Source organism: Peromyscus californicus, unplaced genomic scaffold, assembly GCF_007827085.1.
Source record: "Peromyscus californicus insignis strain IS unplaced genomic scaffold, ASM782708v3 Scaffold_12__1_contigs__length_115047231, whole genome shotgun sequence".
In the NCBI taxonomy this organism is placed as follows: domain Eukaryota; kingdom Metazoa; phylum Chordata; class Mammalia; order Rodentia; family Cricetidae; genus Peromyscus; species Peromyscus californicus.
In genome coordinates this window covers 104,847,675-104,863,900 of record NW_026294413.1, presented here as the reverse complement: position 1 = coordinate 104,863,900, position 16,226 = coordinate 104,847,675, and the positions used below count along the sequence as shown (strand labels likewise).

Sequence of the window (16,226 nt, the reverse complement as noted above, 5' to 3'; positions counted from 1 at the left end):
AGCCGGGCGGTGGTGGCGCACGCCTTTAATCCCAGCACTCGGGAGGCAGAGGCAGGCGGATCTCTGTGAGTTCGAGGCCAGCCTGGTCTCCAAAGCGAGTTCCAGGAAAGGTGCAAAGCTACACAGAGAAACCCTGTCTCGAAAAACCAAAAAAAAAAAAAAAAAGATACTCTCGCCGGGCAGTGGTGGCGCACGCCTTTAATCTCAGCACTCAGGAGGCAGAGCCAGGTGGATCTCTGTGAGTTCGAGGCCAGCCTGGTCTACAAAGCGAGATCCAGGACAGGCACAAAGCTACACAAAGAAACCCTGTCTCAAAAAAACAAAATAAATAAATAAATAGAATAAAATAAAAAATACTCTCTACAACCAACCACCTGTGTGTCCTGGTGAATGGGATAGAAAAAGGGTGTCAAGGTGATGCTGTGGTGATGGGAAAGGACCAGGTGCTTTAGGGTTTGTTTATGTGAAGATAGGAAAGCTTAAGTGGTGATAAGGAGAAAGTGATTTGAGATGTATAAAAGAATGAAGCATATTCCAGACTTCTCTCTCTCACTATGCTACTGTTACATTAAGATTCCAACAGTTTATAGCGTTAACATTAATCAGTGGAGTTCTGATAAGCTATTACTCTAGCTCTGGCAGAGTACAAAACTACCACTATATGATCACAGTCACAAGCTCAGGATTTTAAATTCTCTTCGGTTGCTGTCTAATGACTCAAAGGCATGAATATACTGCCATCTCCACAATGTAAATTTCAGTACATATTATAAATAGTGGGAATGCTAATGTATCTAAAACTTATTTTTTTGCAAAGTCACAAAATCCTTGTAAGCTCCAGGGAGTCGACTTGGATCCACCTAGAACAACAGGTCAGATGCACTCCAGAGAAGCACCGTCACTTTTCTCTGGTCTTTGGGGCTCTCCTCCCTCAATTAACAGGACCTAAGAAAAAATTTCCCCTAACCTTAACTTTATCTTCTGCCCTGCCAGTATTTTGACAGGTCCAAGAGGCGTCAGACGGTTCCACAGAGCCTGGACAGCGAAATGAAACAGCCCCCCAGGATGTGGCCAGCATCCCAGCTTTCTCAGGTCCCCCAAAGATGACCGACACCACCCAGGTCAGCAGGAAGGAGTCTCGAGAACACGGTGCCCTCATCCCACCTCACCTGCTACCCCTTTCTAGCTCCTCACCTTTTTATAATAAACAGAAGGGCGGAATGTCAGCATTCAGGCATCTACACCGGCTTGCCCTTAGGACCTGGCAGATATACTCTCAGCTACAGCCACTCCCTGTGTGCATGTGCTTGCTAGCATTCAGGCATTACACGGGCCTGCCCTCAGGGTCCTCAGCTGCAGCCACTAAGAGCACCCCTGTGCACATGCACTTGTCAGTACTCAGGCAGTTACACTGGCCTGCTCAAGGTCCTGACAGAATATGTCATCAGCCACAGCTACTAAGTCACTACAAAGTCCCTGTGCGTATGTGCTATGTCCCCTCATAAAAGATCAGCCCCTCCCGTCTTTCACCCTTCTCTCCTCAGCTCTCGACCCCAGAGGCCGCCTCTGTGCCTCTTCTCTTCCCTTCCCTCCAATAAACCTCCCACATGTGGTGTGACTTTCCGGGGCCCCTTGGCTCTAACCCACCAAGGTAGCCTTTCCTTTCTGTCACTGCTAAGCTACAACAAAACGGGTTTACTCAGCTTATACTCCCACATCACTTACATCACTGAAGGAAGTCAGGGAAGGAACTCAAACATGTCAGGAGCCTGGAGGCAGGAGCTGATGCAGAGGCCATGGGGGGGGGGGGGGTGCTATTTACTGGCTTGCTCAGCCTGATTTCTTGTAGAACCCGGAACCACCATCCCAGGAGTGGCATCACCCACAATGGACTGGCTCCTCCTACACCAATCAGTACTCAAGAAAATGCGCTATAGGCCTGCCTACAGCAAGCTCTTAGGGAGGCATTTGCTCATTTGAGGGTCCCTCCACTTAGATGACTTTTAGCTTGTATCAAGTTGATATAAAACTGGCCAGGACACCAACTAATAAAATGAAAGAAGAAATTTAGTTCCACCCTGAAAACCATCCAGAGGGAAGTGGCTTGTCACAGGCCTGTCTAATCACAAGCCCTTGGGCTAGAGTGGGCCTGTGAGCAGCCATGTCTTCTGCTCTTCACCTTCAGAGCAAATGTCACTCACAAACGGGAAGCATAATGTCAAAAACAGGAGGTAGATGCTAAGTGGGGTCAGTGACCAGAAACCTCTTCTCCCATACCAAAGTTGGATACCTTCCTCATCTCAGATCTTCCCAGGCTCACCTCAGAATGCTAGCAGCTCGCCTCAAGAGCAGCTCCACTCCCAGGGTTTTCGTTGAGCTCTGACAGCAGGTGCACTATACAGAGAAGATGAAAGAAAACTATGTAAATGTTTTACACACATACACGTGAGTTCCAGGCCAGCCAGGCCCACATAGTCAGACCCTGTCTCAAACAAACAACAATTAATTGTAACATAGTAACTCTAGTTAATAAAATAGATTGCCTTTCTGAATATTGCTAGAAAAGTACATTTTTATAAGGTAATGAATAAGATAATTAGCATTATTTGGCCATTTCACAATTTAGTCATTTTTCAAAACAACATGTTGTATGCATATATTCAATGTGTATACATAGATATAATTTTGTAATTTAAATAAATGAATAAAATGCTTTAAATCGGATAAAATGGCAAAGTGAACATATGTGCTACAGTCTGTCGCCCCCAAATGCCTTGGAAGTGACAGAAGAAATATTTTTAAATAATTAAATCTATAACAATGTTGGCAAAAACAAGAAGTACCCTTACCAGAACTTTCAATGAATTCCTGGAAACTCGGGAGGACTGTTATCAGGTTTGTGGTGGAGTGGAAAGAACAGGGACCCACCGTCCAAAACAGTGATGGGAAACAAGCTTGATGACACGGCCACAGAGCGCTGGACACTTGACAACCGACAAAGTGCAAAATGCATAAGGAATACCTCAGAATCAAAAGAAGGCTGGCCACATGCCTTTGACCGGCTCCCGGGAGGCAGAGGCAGGAGAATCTCGGGCCAGCCAGGGCTACACTTTTGAGAAAAATCTATCTGAGAAAAATAAAATCAACAATTTTTATCCGTGTTTGCAAAAATTTTATTTTTAATTATGTGTGTGTTGGTATGTATGTGTTGGGGTGTGTGTGTGTGTGTGTGTGTGTGTGTGTGTGTGTGTGTGTGTGTGTGTTGGTGAGTGACCATGGATGCCAGAAGAGGGTGTCAGATTCCTTAGAGGTGGAATTGCTGGAGGTTGTGAGCTGTCTTATGTGGGTGCAAGGGAACTGAACATGGGTCCTCTGCCAGTTCAGTACTCAATCTTAACCACTGAGTCATCTCTCCAGCCCTAGAATGAACACACACACACACACACACACACACACACACACACACACACACACACACTTGGCTTTTTTGAGACAGGGTTTCTCTGTGTATCCCTGGCTGTCCTGGAACTCCCTCTGTAGACCAGGCTGGCCTCGAACTCACAGAGATTATACATGTCTCTGCCTCTCAAGGACTAAGATTAAATGAGTGTGCCACAGCTACCCAGCTCAATAAATATTTTTAAAGTAAAAAAAAAGAGGCAACAAACACACATAGATGTCTCTGAGAGAAAACACAAATGCCTAATACACATAGTAAAATGCACAACCTCAGCGGAGGCTGGAAAGTCAACAATTAAAACTTCAATGCCAGTGCTTCCTGCTTGTCAGTTCAGCTCAGGGGTGGAGGCAAGGAGATGAGTATAATGCTACCCTTCTTCACTTCAGAGCAAGTCTGAGACCAGCCTGGGAAACAGGAGACTGTAGCTGGAGTTTTTCTGTGTCCTGCATGGCCCACAGTGGGGACAAATCTCTCACCCACGGTCCCACAGCCTTTTATAAAATAATCACACAGAGGCTTATAGTAATTATAACTGCTTGGCCATTAGCTCAGGCCTACCACTGACTAGCTCTTACACTTAAACTAACCTATTTCTGTTAATCTATATGTTGCCACTTTGTTCCGTGGCTTTACCTGTGTGCCATTACATGCTGCTCCCTGGACAGCAGGCTGGTGTCTACTGACTCAGCCTTCCTCTTCCCAGAATTCTCCTTGTCTGCTTATCCTGCCTATACTTCCTGCCTTGCTACTGGCCAATCAGCATTTTATTTATCAACCAATCAGAGCAACACATTTACAGCACACAGAGCAACATCACCCATCAGGAGACCTTGTCTCAAAAGACAAAATGAAAATGTGGTATTTCCATAAATGAGTTAGACTGAGGAAGTGTGCCCCTGGCACACTGGACCACCCAGAACTCCACACTGCAGCAGGAGTAGAAATGGGTACAGCTTTCTAGGAAATGACTGGAAATTCATTAATAAGATCAAAGATGTGTGTGCCCACAGCCTATAAGTTCACCACAGTTATTGTGTGTAGTAATCACAACCACCTGTAACTCCAGCTCCAGGAGATCCAGCACCCTCTTCTGGCCTCCACAGGCATTGCACTCACATGCACTTCCCCACACACAGACACAGACCTGTAATTAAAGGTAAAGAGGGGGGTGTTGGTAGCAGCAGTGTTGATGATAGTGTCTTAGTTCGTTTTCCACTGCTATAATGAAACACGACCAAAAGCAACTTTAGGGGGAAAGGGTTTATTTAGTTTATTTATCTTGCAGTTTACAGTCCATCGTGAAGGAGGCCAGGACAAGAGCCCGGGCAGGAACCCGGAGGTGGGCACAGAGACCACAGAGGAACACTGCTGACTGGCTTACTCCATTAGGCTCACTTAGCCTGCTTATTTAGACAACCCAGGACCCACAGTGGGCTGTGAGCATCCCACATCAATCATTAATTAAGAAAATGTCCTCCCAGGCTTACCTAAAAGACAATCTTAGGAAGTGTTTTCTCAATTGAGGTTCCTTTTCCCAAATGAACTGAACTTTTGTCAGACTTCAAAAATATCTAACTAGCATAGCTGCCCAAGAGAAAAGAAGTTTAAAAAAAAAAAGGAAAGAAAGAATGGAAGGAAAGAAGGAAGGAAGGAAGAGGGAGGGAAGGAAAGGAGGGAGGGAGGGAGGGAGGGAGGGAAGGAGGGAGGGAGGGAGGGAGGGAGGGAGGGAGGGAGAGAAATCAAGAATCCAGAATATGGTCAGACTCAGTAGAATACCCATGATCCCAGCATTCTGGAGACTGCTAGGCCATTTCTCCAGGTATCTGTCCAGAATTTGCCCATATTCTTCTATTTAGAGCAGAAATGGTTGGATTTGGAGAGTACTATTTGTGTTGGCCTGTTGAGGGTTATGGTGATGTCCCCAAAGGCAGGTCAGTAGTGCAGATTGCTCTTTCCAAGGTCCCAAGTTGAATTCCTAGCACTGACTTTGGGTGACTCATAAGAGCTTACAACTCCATCTCCAGGGGATCTGACCCCTTCTGGCCTCCCAGAGCACCTGCACTCAACTGTACATTCCCACACAGAGACACACATATGCACTTGTAATTAAAAATAAAGTGAATCATTTTTTTTAATAGATATGTTCTAAAGAAAGGCTATTTTAACAGCCAAGTGAAGCTTGCCTTTGGGGACATCACCATAACCCTCAACAGGCCAACACAAATAGCACTCCCCAAATCCAACCATTTCTGCTCTAAATAATTTCGCTGTTTCGAACCCACTCCTTTAACTAAAATCCCAATTCATCAGTCTCAGTCTGCTGATTTGACTTGCAGGCAATACCGAGTCTATTTCCATCCCTGCAGGCACTGAGGAGATGCAGGCCTGGAAAGACTGAGTTTCCAGGATCTCAAGTTCAGCCAGCCGGGAGTCAGACCTAGTGGCTTGAGCAGCCACACAGGGGACAGGACAGGCAACCTGCATGCCCAGCAGGGTCACCCTCTTTCCGGATGCATTGCTCACGTCTCTCTCACTGCTCCGGGCTCCACCCAGGCCTGCAGACAGTCTCTGTGGTCCTCCGTTTCCCTCATCTTCCCTCTGATTTCCAACGTTTTGTTTTTCTTCCTTCTCTTGAGTTTTGGTGGATTTTGTTTTGGGTGTTTTTTTAAATCATGTTTACAGGCGGCTCAGCATTTACTCGTGCAGGGACATTTTTTCCTGTCCTTGAAGCGACAGCTTGTCTTTCCCCTCAAACGTCGTTGTCGCAATGCCTGATAAACTGTTTATTTTTTCTAACAGCTTTCCTTTTTAGCCTGAAAAACAAACATTAACCAAAACCGGCCTCAAGCCTCTGAATTGTAACTTGCGATTAAATCTCTGGTGCTGGAGCGCCGCCTGCTGGGAAACTGAGAATTAGCAGGTAACGCTGTCTTTGCCTTAGCGGCCCATAGGTGGACTCCTTGATTCAGGTCCTCCTGATACTGTAGCCCAGGCCTTGAGCTGATCTCCTGCCTCAATATGCAGAGTTTAGCAAGTGTGCTGTGCTCAAGGATGGCCGTGAACTCAAGCCTTTCCTCCTTGTTGTTAGGATTAGCAAGCATGAGTGGGGGCGAATATGTGTATAAATGCTCATGTCTGCATGCAAAGCCCGAGGTTGATATCAGGATTCTTCTTCAATCTCTCTTCTACTTTATTATCTGAGGCAGGGTCTCTCCGGAAAACCCAGAGCTCACCAGGTATCTTGCTAGCAAGCTTTTCTGGAGAAATACCGTCTTTGCCTTCTGAGTCTCAAGTTACAGGTGAGCCTCCATGCCTACCTGGCATTTATGTGGGTTCTGCGGACCTGAACCCCCGTCCTCTTACTTGCGAGGCAAGCGCTGGGGTGAGACGCCTTTTTGATTGAACTTTTTAAGAATTGCTTTTGAGTGTTATGCCTGTATGTATACATGTGTGCTGTGTGTGTTCAGTGCCTGTACATTCCCACTAGAGTACAGGTGGTCCTGAGGCGCCCTGTGGATACTAGGTTCTGTTCTCTACAAGAACAGCAAGTGCTCTTATCCACTGATCCATCCCTCCAACCTTGGTGTGGCAGTCTTGATGCCATATCTTTTGATGTCACATCTTCATATACCAACCGGAATTTGAATGTTTTCCTTTCTATGAGGGTGCCTCATGAATATATCTCTGCATCAGGCTGACCTTTGATGGTTCTTACATAGTAATATGTATTGTTCGTATATTATGTGGTGTTCTCTGGCTGCTCTGGTCTGCATGTTACCAGAAAGATGCGTTAAGAATACAGTTCTGGCGTTGGGGATTTAGCTCAGTGGTAGAGTGCTTGCCTAGCAAGCGCAAGGCCCTAGGTTTGGCCCTCAGCTCTATTAAAAAAAAAAAAAAAAAAAAAAAAAAAAAAAAAGAATCCATTTCTGGATTCCAGCTGCTACTTTCCCTGGGAATGCTTGAAAAGCAGGTTTTTATAGTGAATAACAAAAATCAACAGCACTGGACTGTCAACACAAGGTTCCCTGATACCTTGTGGATTAAGAAGACATCAGCTCTCTGCTTGTGATCACTGTGACCTGGAGTTATGGATTCCTCATTTAGAAACAGTCATGCACAGGTGTCTGTACTGGGGTGGCTTTATCTGCATATCCACTGAGGGTATGATGAGAGCCGTGGAGCAATGATTCTGATACTGTTCTTCTGGTCAACCTGCCTCTCTCTCCTTGACTCGAGCCTGGTGAATTTTTTAGAGTTTGTCACAAACCATGAAGACTCTAAGGCTAAAAAGGCACACTGTAAATGCCACTATTTAGACATCTTACAAACCTCTCATCTCCACTGCTTGTGGTGTGGGCATGGAAGACAGAATCCAAATTCGAGTCAGGTTGGCGGAGCTCTGGGTCAGTGCATTCTGGAACTTCCTCTTACACTTCTCTTCACTGTAGTAAGGTTTGTATGGAGACCATCAGCACGAGATCAGAGGTATGCCTTCACGCCATCATTAGACAACTGTCATGATGAAGTTGAAGACTTCCGGTAACATCTGAAAAGTTAACCAAAGGGATAAAATTAAGAACCTCAAAAGCAGTTTCAACTGGAACAGCTCAACTTACTCCTGACCATTCTGATGAAGATTTGAAGTGGGTGGAAGAAAATATTCCCTCCTCATTCTCAGATGTAGCTCTTCCACGGTGAATGGACCCAGACAAAGACAATATGACCATATCCAAAGCAGGTGAAGGAAAAAAGTCTCCAGAAAAGATGTTATTGGAAATTTTAGAAATGAAGTCAAGTTGACAGGAAAGGACTCTCCCTTCTCACGACCGAGAGAGCTTTGCTAAGTTTTATTGTGTTGTCTTGGAAATCTGTGTATGGAAATTAGGAATTCAGGTGGTAGGAGGGTCTGCCACCCTTATAAAGCTGACTTTGAAGGTCAGTTAAATTCCCATTAAGTTACCTGAATTTGGAAATAATTTGAGAAATGTTACAAAAATGGTGTGTCCATAAACGCCTGGTCAGGGACAGTGGCAGGCGTGTGGAGTTGGGGGTCTCTCTCCTCACTGAGGAAAAAAATAAACAAATGCCTGCGTGAATACTGGTTTCCTCTCACCTTGGAGATGAATGTGACTTTTTTGTTGTTGTTTTGTTTCTAGACAGGTTTCTCTGTGTAGCCCTGGCTGTCCTGGAACCTGGAGCTTGCTCTGTAGACCAGGCTGACCTCGAACTCAGAGATCCGCCTGCCTCTGCCTCCCAAGTGCAGGAACTAAAGGCATGCGCCACCACCTCCCCACCAGATAAATGTGATTCTTTTCAAGATTAGCTTAGCAGTGTCCACCTTTTGCAATGATGGTAATTTCATCCTATGTTTATACTGACATGATTTAATGTTGAAACATGAGCATGTTCGTATGTTTAATTTTGTCATTTTTGATGTGCACAAAGCTTTTGTTTGTAAGTACAACCATGCAATGCCATTGGAGTTACTTCTGTGAGCTCAAGGGAACACATATGCACAGAGAAGTCTTGAGGGCACCTCCAAAGGCTCGCTCTGCCACTGTCCTCTCCCTCAGGCCATAGGTGCACACGCTAATGATGATTCTGCTGTGACCCCTGGCCACATTGCTCACCTAGAGCACTTTCTGCCCAACCAGCTGGGCGCCCCTTTCCTTGTGAGCTTCATGGGGACTAGCACTGTATCATTTACACACTCAGCATTTTCTGTTTCATAATAAAAGCATATATAACTATACCACACATCATACTCAACTTGTAATTAACCAGCCCTTGGCCATGTTTTACATCTTTTGCCAAAATATGTTTGTAACATCGTTTGGAAGCTTTTATTCTGTTTTTTTTTTTAATATACAATGTTCTCAGTTTGAAAGGCACTTGAATGTGTGTGATGAAAATGTGAATGATTTGTTTGCTGCCTTCACAACCAAAGACACCAGTCCAGCAGGTATTCAGCACAGTGACATGAGGCCAAGCTTGGATGGCTCCTTTCTGAAGGACTTCCAGCCTTGTGGATTGAGAATAACTGGATAATTGTGATTGAGAAAACTTGAACATCTGACCAGGAGCGCACTTAACTATAAGCTACGATGATTTGCACTGCAATGCCGCCTGCCTTCTTAATTCCCTGCGCTCTCGTTTCAAAGGGCTTGGTAGAGATGTGTTTCTAATAGTCATGTCTCTTGAAAATGTTTTCACAGTGAACATTGGCACACCTGGTGGGAAAAGTCTGGCTTTCAAGACCCCACGGCTTTGGGCCCTTCCCAGGGGAGAGTGACTGATTCAGCCATCGTGAGGTCCATTCCCTCCATCAGTTTCCACCACAGTAGTGGGCTCCAGGATGCTTCCCAGAAGGTTTGTCCATTTTGACTTTGGCATAGTTCACCTTCTGACCCAGTCGTTTTAGAACCTGAGGTACCTTTGGCAGGGCAGGGTGTCACTGCGTAACCCATGCTGGCCTTGAACATGTGATCCTCTTGCTGAGATCACAGGTATGGACCGCTGGGACTTTCTTCACATTTGTATGTAACGCAAATACAAATGCCCTCATGGGAGGAGCAGTTGCCTTCAAAGCACAGCCTACAGCTGGAGAGCCGAGGGCTTACAGCCAACAGGTGGTACGAATTAAGTGGACTGTGATGGGGAGTTGACGACCAGGAAAAAACCTCTTGACACCACGTCAGTATGTGTTTGTAAAAACAGGAAAGGGGCGTGAAGACAGGGGAAGAAGATGTCTACAAGCCATGGAGAGAGACCTGGAATAGGACTCCATTCAACACTGCACACACCTTGGCTCCAACAGCCAGCCTTCCAGCTACAAGAACATTAACTAGTTGTTGTAAGCCTCCTAGTGTAGGGCCTTAGTACAGAAGTCTCAACACACTACAGAGTGTATTCTATCAGAGCAACCTTTTCTCTGGTCAGAACCACTTAAGACCCAGGCTGCTGGCCCCACCCACCCCAGCCTCCCTTGAGGAGTTTGCCTCATATACAGAGAGGACCTGGTGCAGATCTAGCAGGCCCGGTGTTTGCTGCTTCAGTCTCTGTGAGCCCACAGTAAAGCAATTACTTATATTGTTCTATTATTAAGTAAAACTCAGGAGTCAGATATTGGGGTAAAAACCTGATTGATTAGAGAAGGGGCAGAGAAGCCACCAGTGACCTCCTCTCTCTCTCTTTCTTCCATCCAAAACAGCTGTGAATCATTCTAAGCCCCTTCCTACTACTTCCTGTGTCTCTCTGTGTGTCCTGGGTCCTCCAAAACTTCTATGGCTGATTCTGGTCAGCTAGTAGCTAACTCTGCCCTCTGACTCAAGGTAAATTTTATTGTCAGTCTCAAAGTGTCAGAGTGCGATCAAAATATCCCACAACTCAGAAGTGCCCTGCTTAGTTGATCCGGGGAGCCGTGTTCTCCTGCTGTCCTCCATCCCGAGACTCCTGTGACCTTTCCCCCTTCTCTTTCTTGAGTTCCCTGAACTCCCAAAGGGAGGGACCTGATAGAGACCTCCAATTTAGACTCTCTTGCCTCATAATGTCTGTCTGTGGGTCTCTGTATCTGCCCCCATCTGCTGCCAGAGGAAGCCTCTCTGATGATGACTGGACAAGGCACCCATCTATGAGTATAGCAGAATATCATTAAGAATCATTTCATTAATTTTTTTTTAGTTTTTTGGTTCTACCCTAGGTCTCTGGGTTATCTGGTCTCCAGTTTCTGGTCATCCAAACAGTGCATGGGCTTCCTCTCATAGAGTAGGCCTCCAGTTAAATCAGACATTGGCTGGCCACTCCCACAAGTTCTGTGCCACCATTGCCCCAGTACATCTTGCAGGCAGGACAGATTGTAGGTCAAAGGTTTTGTGGCTGCTTTGGTGTCCAGCTTTCTCTTTCTGTAGCCTGCAGAGTACCTTCCCATACCACAGAGACTAGAACATGGGTGTGAAGGCTCCATGCAAGCACCAGATCGACCTCTCTATGTTCAATGAGCTGTGTGGATGTTGTCCTCAACAATGGTCCCCACTGTCAGTTTTCAGAGAGCGACCCCTCTATCCCACCATCAGCCTGGGTTGTTTAGGGATCTCCACAGGAATCTCCTTGGCCAACAACTGAACCAAATATAACCCAGTCCCACCACTGGGAGCCTTGCCTAACTACAAAAAGATAGCCAGTTCAAACTCCCTATCTTCCATTACTAGGAGTCCTCACTAGGATCACCCTCCCAAATTCCAGAAAGTTTCCACTGCAGTAGCTTTTCACAGCACCCTCCAAATGTCCCCCAATTCCAGCTGTCTCTACATGCACTCTCACCTTCCATCCCATCTCCCATCCTACCTGATCCCTCCCACTCCCATCCCCATCTCCCACCCCAAGTCCACCTGTTGTTGGTTGTTTTTGCTCTTTTGGGGGGTCTGCCACCCAGCTCCCAGATAAATCACACATGGAGGCTTATTTTTACTAATGAATGCCCAGCCTTAGTTTGGCTTGTTTCTTGACAGCTTTTCTTAAATTATCCCATCTACCTTTTGCCTCTGGGCTTTTTTCTTGTCTTACTTCTGTGTATCTTGCTTTCACTCTTATTCTGTGGCTGGCTGTGTAGTTGGGTGGCTAGCCCCTAGCATCCTCCTCTCCTCGTTCTCTTGCTCTTTCTCCTTTTCTCCCAGATTTCTCCTATTTATTCTCTCTGTCTGCCAGCCCCACCTATCTTGTCTCCTGTGCCAATTCGTTCAGTGCTATTACCCCCACCTTCTCTTCTATCAGGTTCAGTGTATCGGGTTTTATGTTGAGGTCTTTGATCTACTTGGACTTGAGTTTTGTGCAGGATGATAAGTATGAATCTCTTTGTATTCTACAGGCTGACATCCAGTTTGACCAGCACCATTTGTTAAAGATGCTTTCTTTTATCCATTGTGTATTTTTGCCTTATCAAAAATCAGGTATCCATAATTGTGTGGATTTATGTCTGGGTCTTCAATTTTATTCCCTTTATCAACATATCTGTATTTATGCCAATACCATGCAGTTTTTATAGCTCTGTAATACAACTTGATATTGGGGATGGTGATACCTACAGCGGTTCTTTTATTGCTCAGGATTGTTTTAGCTACACTAGGGTTTTTGTTTTTCCATATGAAGTTGAGAATTATCCTTTCAAGGTCTGTAAAGCAGTCTGATGGAATGTGGATGGGGACTGCATTGCATCTGTAGATTGCTTTTGATAGGAAGGCCATTTTTACTATGCTAATTCTACCAATCCATGAGTATGAGAGTCTTTCCATCTTCTGATAGCTTTATCAATTTCTCTCTTCAAAGACTTGAAGTTTTTGTCATACATGTCTTTCACTTGCTTGGTTAGAGTTACTCCAAGATATTTTGTTATTTGTGGATATGTTCTTAGTGAAAAATGTTCATTTTCCTAATTCCTTTCTCAGTCCATTTGTCATTTGTATACAGGAGGGTTACTGATTTTTTTTTTTTTTAGTTAATCTTGTATCCAGCCACATCACTGAAGGTGTTTATCAGCTGTAGGAATACCTTGGTGGAATTTTTAGGGTCACTTATATATACTATCATATCATTTGCAAATAGTGATGCTTTGACTTCTTCCTTTCCAGTTTGTATCCCCTTGATCTTCTTCAGTCTTATTGCTCAAGTTAAAACTTCAAGTACTATATTGAATAGATGTGGAGAGTGGACAACCATATCTTGTTCCTGATTTTCGTGGAATTGCCTTGAGTTTCTCTCCATTTAATTTTATATTGGCTATAGGCATGCTGTAAATTGCCTTTATTATGTTTAGGTATATCCCTTGTATCCTTAATCTCTCCAGGACTTTTATCATGAAAGAATGTTGGGTTTTGTCAAAGGCCTTTTCTGCATCTAATGATTGTGTGGCTTTCAGTTTGTTAATATGATGGATTACATTTACTGATTTTCATGTTGAACCACCCCTGCATCTCTGGGGTGAAGCCTACATGATCAGGGTGGATGATCTTTTTTACATGTTCTTGAATTCAATTTCCAAGTATTTTATTGAGTATTCTTGCATCTATACTCATGAGGGAAACTGATCTGTAATTATCTTTGTTGAGTCTTTGTTTTGGGTATCAGGGTGACTGTGGCCTCAAAATTAATTGGGCAATGTTCCCTGTTTCTATTTCCTAGAATAATTTGAGTAGTACTGGTATTAGCTTTTCTTTGAAAGTCTGGTAGACCTCTGCACTAAAGCTATCTGGATCTGGGCTTTTTTTGGTTGGGAGACTTTTAAAGACTGCTTCTGTTTCACTAGGGGTTATAGGTCTATTTAAAATTGTTTATCTGATCTTGATTTAACTTTGATAAGTAGTACCTATGGAGAAAACTATCCATTTCTTTTAGATTTTCTAATTTGGTGAAGTAAAGCTTTTTAAAGTATGTCCTTATGATTCTCAGGATTTCCTCGGTGTCTGTTATGTCTCCTTTTCATTTCTGATTTTATTAATTTGGATACTCTTTTAGTTTGAATGGGGTTTATTGTGTTGGTTTTCTCAAAGAACCACCTCTTTGTTTCATTTATTCTCTATATTGTTCTTCATTTCTATTTTATTGATTTCAGCCCTGAGTTTGATTATTCTTGCCATCTGCTCCTCTTGAGTGTTTACTTCTTTTTGTTCTAGAGCATTCAAGTGTATTGTTACATTACTAGCATGAGATCTAATTTTTTTAAATGTAAGCACTTAGTGCTATGAACTTTCCTCTTAGCACCAATTTCATTGTGCTTCATACCCTAAGTTTTGGTGTGCTACGTATTCATCTTCATTTAATTCTAAAAAGTTTTTAATTTATTTCTGTCTTGACCCATTTTTCATTCAGTAAGTTGTTCTGTTTCCATGAGTTTGTAAGCTTTCTGTTGTTTGTTGTTATCCATCCTTAATCTGTGGTGGTCTGACAGGATGCAGGGAATTACCTCAAATTTCTTGTCTGTTGAGACTTGCTTTGTAACCAAGTATCTGGTCAATTTTGGACAAAGTTCCATGAGGTGCTGAGAAGGTATATTCTTTTGTGTTTGAATCAAATCTCTCTTAGGTTCATTTGGGTTAGTCTGTCAGCTCCAGTATTTCCGTTTTTGTCTGGAAGACCTGTCAGTTGGTGAGAGTGGGGTATTGAAGTCTCCCACTACCTGTGATTTTAGGTGTAGTAGTGTTTCTTTTATGAAAGTGGGTGCTCTTGTGTTTGAGGTATAGATGTTAAGAACTGAAATGTCATCCTGGTGAATTTTTTCTTTAATGAGTATGTAGTGTCCTTCCCCATCTCTTGGTGTTGAGGTGTGTTTCTTGGATGCAACAGAATGGATCATTTTCACATCCATTCTGTTAGTAGGAGTCCTGTTAATTAGGGAATTGAGACCATTGAGATATCAATGACCAATGATTGTTGATTCCTGTGATTACTTGGTGGTAGTAGTGGTGGTGGGTGGATGGGTGGGTGTCTGTGTATGCACTTCCCTTCTCTTGGTTTTGCTAGGGTGAGATTATTTCCTGTGTTTTCATGGGTGTAGCTAACCTCCTTTGGTTGGAGTTTTCCTTCTACCACCCCCTGTATTTGTTGATATTGTTTAAATTTGACTTTAACATGGAATATCTTATTTTATCCATCTATGGTGATTTTAAGTTTTACAGGGCATAGCAGTCTGGTCTGGCATCTGTGGTCTCTTAGACATCTTGTACAGGCCCTTCTGGCTTTTAGAGTCTCCATTCAGAAGTCAAGTTAATTCTAATAGGTCTGCCTTTATGTTACTTCGTCTTTTTCCCTTGCAGCTTTTCATATTTCTTGCTTTGTTCTGTACATTTAGTGTATTGATTATTATATACCCAGAAGACTTTCTTTTCTGGTCCAATCTATTCAGTGTTCTGTATGCTTCTTGTACCTCTATGGGCATCGCCTTTTTTAGATTTAAATTTTTCTTATATGATTTTGTTGAAAATATTTTCTGGGCTTTTGAGAAGGGATTCTTCACTTTCCTCTACTTCTAATATCTTTGGGTTTGGTCTTTTCTTGGTGTCCCAGATTTCCTGGATGTTTTGCATCAGGAAAGTTTCAAATTTAACATTTTCTTTAACCAAAGCATAAGTTTTCTTCTATGTTTTTCAATGCCTGAGATTCTCTCTTCTATCTCTTGTATTCAGTTGGTGAAGCTTGCCTCTATAGTTCCTGTTCAAATTCCTAAATTTTTCATTTCCCGAATCCCCTCTGTTTGTTTTCTTTGTTGCTTCTATTTCCACTTCCAGGTCTTGAACAGTTTTGTTTCTTTCAACTATTTGTTTTTCTTGGCTTTAAAAGATTTACTCATTTCGTCCAATTGTTTGTGTTTCCCTGGCTTTAAGGGATTTATTCACGTCCTCTGTAAAGACCTCTACCACCTTCATATAGGTGGTTTTATGGTCTTTTTTCTTGTGCTTCAGCTATGTTAAAATATGCAGGGCCTGCTGTGGCAGGATAGCTAGTTTCTGGTGGAGACATTGTCCTTGCTGCTGTTGTATTTTTATGCTGGCTTCTAAGCATCTGGGTTTAGAGTGATTACAGGTGTACATTTTGAATTCTGGGAGTTCAGGATGGGATGTTCTGTGGGATCCATAGGAGGCATGGAAAAGGGAAGAAGGGAGGCTGTGGCTGGGATGAGCCTGAGGGATTGGGTCTGCTGGAAGAACAGAAAGAGCAGAGAAGTCTGCAAGCAGCCTACAGCCTGAGCTGGGGGCTGGGACACAATTGAGGGAAGGAA

The 16,226-nt window shown here is 43.7% G+C and overlaps 1 long non-coding RNA gene and 1 pseudogene across 1 annotated transcript in view; one reads left to right on the top strand and one right to left on the bottom strand.

Moving 5' to 3' along the window:
• LOC128107736 (uncharacterized) overlaps positions 1 to 8,119 on the bottom strand; it is a 29,569-nt gene extending 21,450 nt beyond the window's left edge. Inside the window, exons 1-2 of the long non-coding RNA XR_008217196.1 lie at positions 7,790 to 8,119; positions 2,321 to 2,394 (exon numbers count right to left, since the gene is read on the bottom strand). This is a non-coding gene — a long non-coding RNA (uncharacterized LOC128107736). The remainder of the gene's footprint in view (positions 1 to 2,320; positions 2,395 to 7,789) is intronic.
• On the top strand, positions 5,733 to 8,352 carry LOC128107735 (transmembrane protein 87B-like; annotated as a pseudogene).
• The last annotated feature ends 7,874 nt before the right edge of the window (positions 8,353 to 16,226 follow it).